Raw genomic sequence first — 7,578 nt, forward strand, 5'->3', positions numbered from 1 at the left:
TTATTCACTATGTATACATATTTGTTAATTATTTACTGTATGTTTATTTAGAAATACTGTCATTTTTATTATTTTGGCAAAGCCTAAGTAAGAGAAATTATTATTTTTCTAATTATTTATTTTTTAAAGAAATTTATTAATATATTTTTAGTTTTCAACATTTACCTGCGCAAGATTTTGAGTTGCAAATATTATCCCTATCTCTCCCCTCTATCCACCCCAGACAGCATGCATTTGGATTACTCCTTCCTCTAATCTACCCTCTCTTCTATCTCATCCCTCCCTTCTCTTATCCCTTTCCCTTTTATTTTCTTGTGAGGCAAGATACATTTTTATACCCTGTTACCTGTATTTATTATTTCCCAGGTACATGTAAAAAATGCTTTTTACCATTTGCTTTTAGAACTCTGAGTTTCAACTTCTCTGTCTTCATTCTTCCTGACCTACTCCCATAGAGAAGGCTATCAATTTGATACAGGTTATACATGTGTAGTTAGGCAAAACAATTACATAACAGTAATGTTGTGAAAGATCAACTATATTTCCCTCCATCCTATCCTGTCCACCATTTATTTTATTCTCCATTTTGACCCTGTCCCTCAATAAAAATGTTTACTTCTAATTACCTCCTCTTGCCATGTACCCTATTCTATCATCCTGCAAACCCTGCTTATTCCCTTTCCTCCTGCTTTCCTGTACAGTAAGATAGACTTTCATACCAAATTGAGTGTGCATGTTATTTCTTCCTTACGACACATCCAATGAGAGCAAGGTTCACTCTTTCTATCTAATGTCTCCCCTTTCCCCCTGCATTGAAAAAGATCTTTTCTGCTTCTTTTATGTGAGACATAATCATACTCCATTCTATTTCTTCCTTTATCCTTCTCCCAATATATTCCTTTCTCAACTTTTACTTTTTTCAATATAATCCCTTCATATTCAAAGCATCCTGTGCCCCTCCCCCCTCTATACATACATTCTATACATACATGTATATATACATATACATACATACATATATATGTATATATATACATATATATACATATATATATACATACACACACACACACACACACATATATATGTTATTTTTCCATGTAAGGAGGTAAATGGTTCAACTTTAGTAGGTTCTTTATGATTTCTCTTTCCTGTTTACCTTTTCATGTGTCTCTTGATTCTTGTGTTTGAAAGTCAAATTTTTTATTCAGCTCTGGTCTTTTCATTAAGAATGCTTGAAGGTCCTCTATTTCCATGAATATTCATTTTTTCCCTTGAACGATTATACTCAGTTTTTGTAGGTGGATAATTGTTGGTTTTAATTCTAGCTCCTTGGACCTCTGGAAAATTGAATTTCAAGTCTTTCAATCCCTTAATGTAGAAGCTACTAGATCTTGTGTTTCCTCATTATATTTTCACAATACTCAGATTACTTCTTTTTGGCCGCTTGCATTATGTTCTCCTTGAACTGGGAGCTCTGAAGTTTGGCTACAATATTCCCAAGAGTTTTTCTTTTGAGATGTCTTTCAGAATGTGATCAGCTGATTCTTTCAATATTTATTTCACCCTCTGCTTCTATAATATGAAGGCAGTTTCTCTTGATAATTTCTTGAAAGATGATGTGTAGGCTTCTTTTTTGAACATGACTTCCAAATAGTCTAGCAAATTTTCATTTGTGTCTCCTGTGTCTATTTTCCATATCATTTATTTAGCCAATAAGATATTTTACATTGTATCCCATTTTTTTCATTACTTTGTTTTTGTTTTGTTTTTTATAATTTTGTGATTTTTCACAAAGTCCTTATCTTCCATCTGCTCCATTCTAACTTTGAAGGAATTATTTTCTTCAGTCAGCTTTGGGACCTCCATTTTCATATGGCCCATTCTGCTTTTTTAAGGCATTCTTTTCCTCACTGGCTTGTTGTATTTCTTTTACCATTTGGGTTATTCTGTTTTTTAAGGCGTTGTTTTCTTCAGCATTTCTAAAGTCCCCTTTACCATGCAATTGCCTTGTTTTTAATGATTTTCTTGCATTGCTCTCATTTTTCTTTCCAGTTTTTCCTCTACTCCTCCTTGATTTTCAAAATTCTTTTTCAGCTCTTCCATACCCTGAAACCAATTCATATTTTTCTTGGAGGCTTTGGATGTAGGTGCTTTGACTTTTTTGTCTCCTTCTTATTGTATGGTTTGACCTTTCTTGTCACCAAACTAAGATTCTACAGTCTGATTTCCCCCTGTTTTTGCTCATTTCCCCAGTCAATGACTTGACTTTTGAGCTCTTTGTCAAGAATTATCTGCTTCCAGCGTGGGGTGTAGGATCAATTGCTTGAGCCCTTCCTACAATACGTGTGCCTACAGTTCCAGAAACAGCAGCTGCTGCTGTCCCTGCTGCTGTGGTGACTACTGTAGGCTCCTTTGCCCCTTTGTTGCCCTGGGGCTGCCGTTGGACTACTCTACTCTCTCACACAGGTCAGACAGGTTTTTCTCACTGACTTTGCAATTTAGAGTCAAGAAGCATATTAACTGGGGGGAGGGGTGGAGCCAATATGGAGGAGTTCAAAGATGGACCCATAGAAGCTCATCCCATAGTCCATAAAATACCTGGAAAAATGACTTTCAAGAAATCCTAGAACAGCAGAAGCCACAAAACGACAGAGTGAAAGAAATTTACAGCCCAAGGAAGCCTGGAAGGCCAACACCAGGAATAGAGCAAAGTGCAGCTTGCAGAGCCCAGCCCAGCCTTGCCCCTGATGGTCTAGTAGGAACAGGATGGAAATAGGCCTCAGGGGTGGAATTCCCAGCAGCAACTGCGGTTCCCAGATTACTCAACTCACAAACACCAAAGACAGATTCAAAGGTCAGTGAGAAAGCTCTCTCACCTGGGTGGGAAAGAGAACATGGACTGACCCTGCTGGTCGTAGCAACTGAAGCTGCAGCATCAATTTTTGGAGCCCTTGGCCTAAAGACCCTGTGGCAATTGAGTCACTGATCTGGATCTCAACCCTGAGTGGCAGCCCTGGGTTAAGGAAGAGTACTGGTGGAGGCTCTGGGGAGAAAACCCTATGGGCATATCCTGAGCAGAACAGAATGCTTGTGGTTGCTCACAGACAAGAGAACAGGCCATGAGAGGAGTAAATTCCTCTCCCTTGACTGTGCCCCCTTGGAGGAACTGAGAAATTGTAGGTCCCCAGAGTTTACCCTCCTCTTGACAAAGGACACAAAAGTCAAGTAACTGACTGGGAAAATGCCCAGAAAGGGGAAAAAGAAGATTATAGAAGGCTACATTTTTGGTGAACAAGTATTTTCTGCCATCCTTTCAGATGAGAAAGAACAAGGCATACCATCAGAGGAAGAAGTAAAAGTCAAGGATTCTGCATCCAAAACCTCCAAAATAAATATCCAGTTGTCTCAGGCCTTGGAAGAGCTCAAAAAGGATTTTGAAAATCAAATAAGAGAGGTGAAGGAAAAATTGGGAAGAGAAATGAGAGAGATGCAAGAAAATCTCAAAAAATGAGTCAACAACTTGCTAAAGCAGACCCCAAAAAATGCAGAAGAAAATAACACCTTTAAAAATAGGCTAACTTAATTGGAAAATTAGGTCCAAAAAGCCAATGAGGAGAATGCTTTAAAAAGCAGAAATAACCAGATGAAATCGGATGTTCAAAAGTCGCTGAAAATATAGTTCTTTAAAAATTAGAATGGAGCAGATGGAAGTAAATGACTTTATGGGAAATCAAGAAATTACAAAACAAAACCAAAAGAAAGAAAAAGTAGAAGAGAATGTGCAATATCTCATTGGAAAAACAACTGACCTGGAAAATAGATCCAGGAGAGACAGTTTAAAAATGATGCAACTACCTGAAGTCAATGATCAAAAAAATGAACCTAGACATTATCTTTCATGAGATGATCAAGGAAAATTGTCCTGATATTCTAGAACCAGAGGGCAAAATAAGTATTGAATGGATCCACTGATCACCTGAAAGAGATCCCAAAAGAGAAACTCTTAGGAATATTGTAGCCAAATTACAGAGTTCCCAGGTCAAGGAGAAAATACTGCAAGCAGCTAGAAATAAACAGTTCGAGTGTTGTAGAAATGCAGTCAGGATGACACAAGCTGTAGCTGTTTCTACATTAAAGGATCGAAGGGTTTGAAATATGATATTCCAGAAGTCAAAGGAACTAGGATTAAAACCAAGAATTGCCAGCCTAGCAAAACTGAGTACAAGACTTCAGGGGCGAAATGGTCGATCAATGAAATAGAGGACTTTCAGGTATTCTAGATGAAAAGACCAGAGCTGAATATAAAATCTGACTTTCAAACACAAGAATCAAGAAAAGCATGAAAATGTAAACAGGAAAGAGAAATCATAAGGGACTTATTAAAGTTGAACTGTTTACATTCTTACATGGAAAGACAATATTTGTAACTCTTGAAACTTTTCTCAGGATTTGGGTAGTTGGAGTGATTACACACGCATGCACACACACACACACACACACACACACATATATGTGGAGAGACAGAAACAGAGACAGAGACAGAGAGCACAGGGTGAGTTGAATAGGAAGGGATGGTATCTTAAAAAATAAAATTAGAGGGTGAGAGAGGAATATATTGGGAGGAGAAAGGGAGAGGTGGAATGGGACAAATTATCTCTCATGAAAGACAAGAAAAAGTTTTTTCAATGGAGGGGAAAAGTGAGGAGGTGAGAGGGAAAAAGTGAAGCTTACTCTCATCACATTTAGCTTAAGGAGGGAATAATATGCACACTCAATTTGGTATGAAAATCTATCTTACACTATAGAGAAGTAGGGGAGAAGCAGATAAGTGGGGTAAGGGGGATGATAGAAGGGAGGGCAAATGGTAGGAAGGAGCAATTAGATGTAAACCCCTTTGGGCAGAGACAAGGTAAAAAGAGAGAAGAGAATAAATGAGGGGGCAGGATAGGATGAAGAGAAAAATAGCTAGTCTTACATAATATGACTATTATGGAAGTCTTTTGCAAAATTACGCATAGATATCCTCTAATGAATTTTTTACCTTCTCATTGAGGATGGGTGGAGAAGGAGGAAGGGTGAATCAGAGTGCACAGAGTTTTGGGAAGGACTGAGGGGAGAGATGTGGAGAAAATACGAAATTCAAAATTTTGTGGAAATGAATGTTGAGAACTAAAAATAAATAAATAAAAATAAAGAAATAAATGACTTTTAAAAAATAAATTATAAAAAGAATAGAAACTTTAGTAGGTGTCAGTGATTCATTCCTCTCTGAGGCTTGCTTATGTTCCATCAGTGCTGTCACAGCCCTTGCTGAACTGCACCCCACTCCAAGCACAGTGAATTTGAGACTTCTCAATCTTCCAGACTGTGTTGGGCTGGAGATTTGTTTCATTCCATCATTCTGTGGATTCTTCTCCTCCAGAATTTGTTTAGAGTCATTTTTGTAGGTATTTACCTGAGTTTGGGGAGAGAATGCTAGCAAGTCCCTGCTTTTACTCTACCATCTTGGATCTGCCCTCCATCTCCTACTCTGCTCTTCCTCTAGCTCTCCTCGTTTCAGTTACTCATTTACCCTTTCTATTTCAGAGATGTTCACTGAATCCTCTTCTTGTACACTTACTTCTATCAACTTTTCCTGTGCTACAGATTAATTCAATCTATATGTGTGAACACTCACTAATTTTTCACACTCTTTATCATCTCCCAAGAACATAATAAAAACACTAGCTCTTCATTCAATCTCAGTCTTTACTATATCTAAGCAAATTTCCATTTTGTAAAATGACAAATATGATTCATGAGTACATTTTATGTCACCCTTACATGATCCTCGGGGGTAGCTGACAGACCTTTACATTTCAGCCTCTGGTCCAGAGCAGTTCCTCATACCTTAAAGAGCTCTGTGACATGAACAACTCTTGCCACTTATCATAGAGAAGATATTACAGATGCATTGCTTTGTGAGGAGCAACAAAGGTTGGAAGGTATGAGATAAAATTTAGATGGAAATTGGACTATAAAGGCCCACACAATGCTTAAATGATCTGAGGCAAAGTAAAGTGAGCACGATCAGAAGAACAATTTACATAGTAACAGCAATACTCTGTGATCATTAAGTGTGAATGACTTAGTTTTTCCCTGATATACAATGATCCAAGATAACTTGAAAGGATTCATGATGAAATATGATATCTACCTCTGGAGAAAGATGTAATGGAGTCTGAATACACATGGAAGCACACTGTTTTTTACTTCCTATATTTTTTTTTGTCCTTTGGGTTTGTGTCTTCTTTCATAATGGGCCTAATGAGTAATATGTTTTGTATGATTGAACATGTATAACCTATATCAAATTGCTTAGTGTCTCAGAAGTTGAAAGTGAGGGAAGGAGAAAGAAAATTTGTAGCTCAAACATTTTTTTTTTTTTAAATGAGTGTTAAAGATCATCTTTACATGTAGCTGGAGAAAAATAAAGTATTATTTTAAACATTAATCTTGTAACTATAAGTTAGATTATTTGGGGAATTTGAACTTGATTTTGATGTCCTCTGGGTAAACTGAGTTATATTAGTACTAACTATATGCCAGTTAGAATTCTAAGTACGGGTATTGCAAATTTTTTTTTAAATTATTCTTGATCCTTAAACAACCCACATTATAAAAAGGGAGAAAACGCACACACAATGCACAAAGTACATCTCTATATCTATATATAGATCCGTAGTTGTATCTTTCTAGATATTGATCTCTACATAAGTAAATTTTAGGGTCTATGTAGATATCTTTGATTTCTTTGGATAATCTTGGATATTTTCCTGAAAGAAACTCAACATTTCTTTTAATATATGTTTTCTATACCTTTTATTCTTTTTCTGCCTGTTTTGGTTATAGTCTTCAAACTTAAGAGTCCTAAAATCAACAGTTAAGTACAGACTTCCTACAAATCTATTTTATGAAAAAATCTGAAAATTTCCTAGTAGCTTATGTATTTTAATCCCTTTGAAACTTTACTAATTTTCCTTTATTCATCATCAAATATATGACTTTTTTTATCAAGCTCTTAAGTGAAGGTATAAAGTTTACTTAACATAAGGGGAAAATTGATAAACAGATTCTGATAAAAACATTCCCAGGGAAAATCATATACTGAATTTTAAACACTACACATGACAGATTACATATTCTTTTAATTAATTCTTTAAAGCCATCATATTCTTTTATAAATCTGAAAGAGCTAAAGTCACAATATTTTTCTTTGACATTAAATTCCTTTGATACCCCTATTATTTTACATGATGTTAGAACATTTCCTGAAATCTGTCATGGTCTAGTTAATTAATTATGTCTAATTTTTCTTGTTCTGCCTTAGCCTTCCTTCAAGATTAGATCAAAACATGAAGTGTTATAGTTAGACTTCCTGGTGTATTGGTTCAAGATACAATGTGCTCCCACATTTGTCACTTGCTTCATCAAGCTGTGTATTGGAAAAATGTCATGGTAAATGTGGACAAGTTGAAAGCAGCAAAAAGGGTATATTCTCACTTTGGGAAACATATTTATCTGCTTCTCCTTTCT

Source organism: Notamacropus eugenii, chromosome 2 (assembly GCF_028372415.1).
Source record: "Notamacropus eugenii isolate mMacEug1 chromosome 2, mMacEug1.pri_v2, whole genome shotgun sequence".
Taxonomy (NCBI): domain Eukaryota; kingdom Metazoa; phylum Chordata; class Mammalia; order Diprotodontia; family Macropodidae; genus Notamacropus; species Notamacropus eugenii.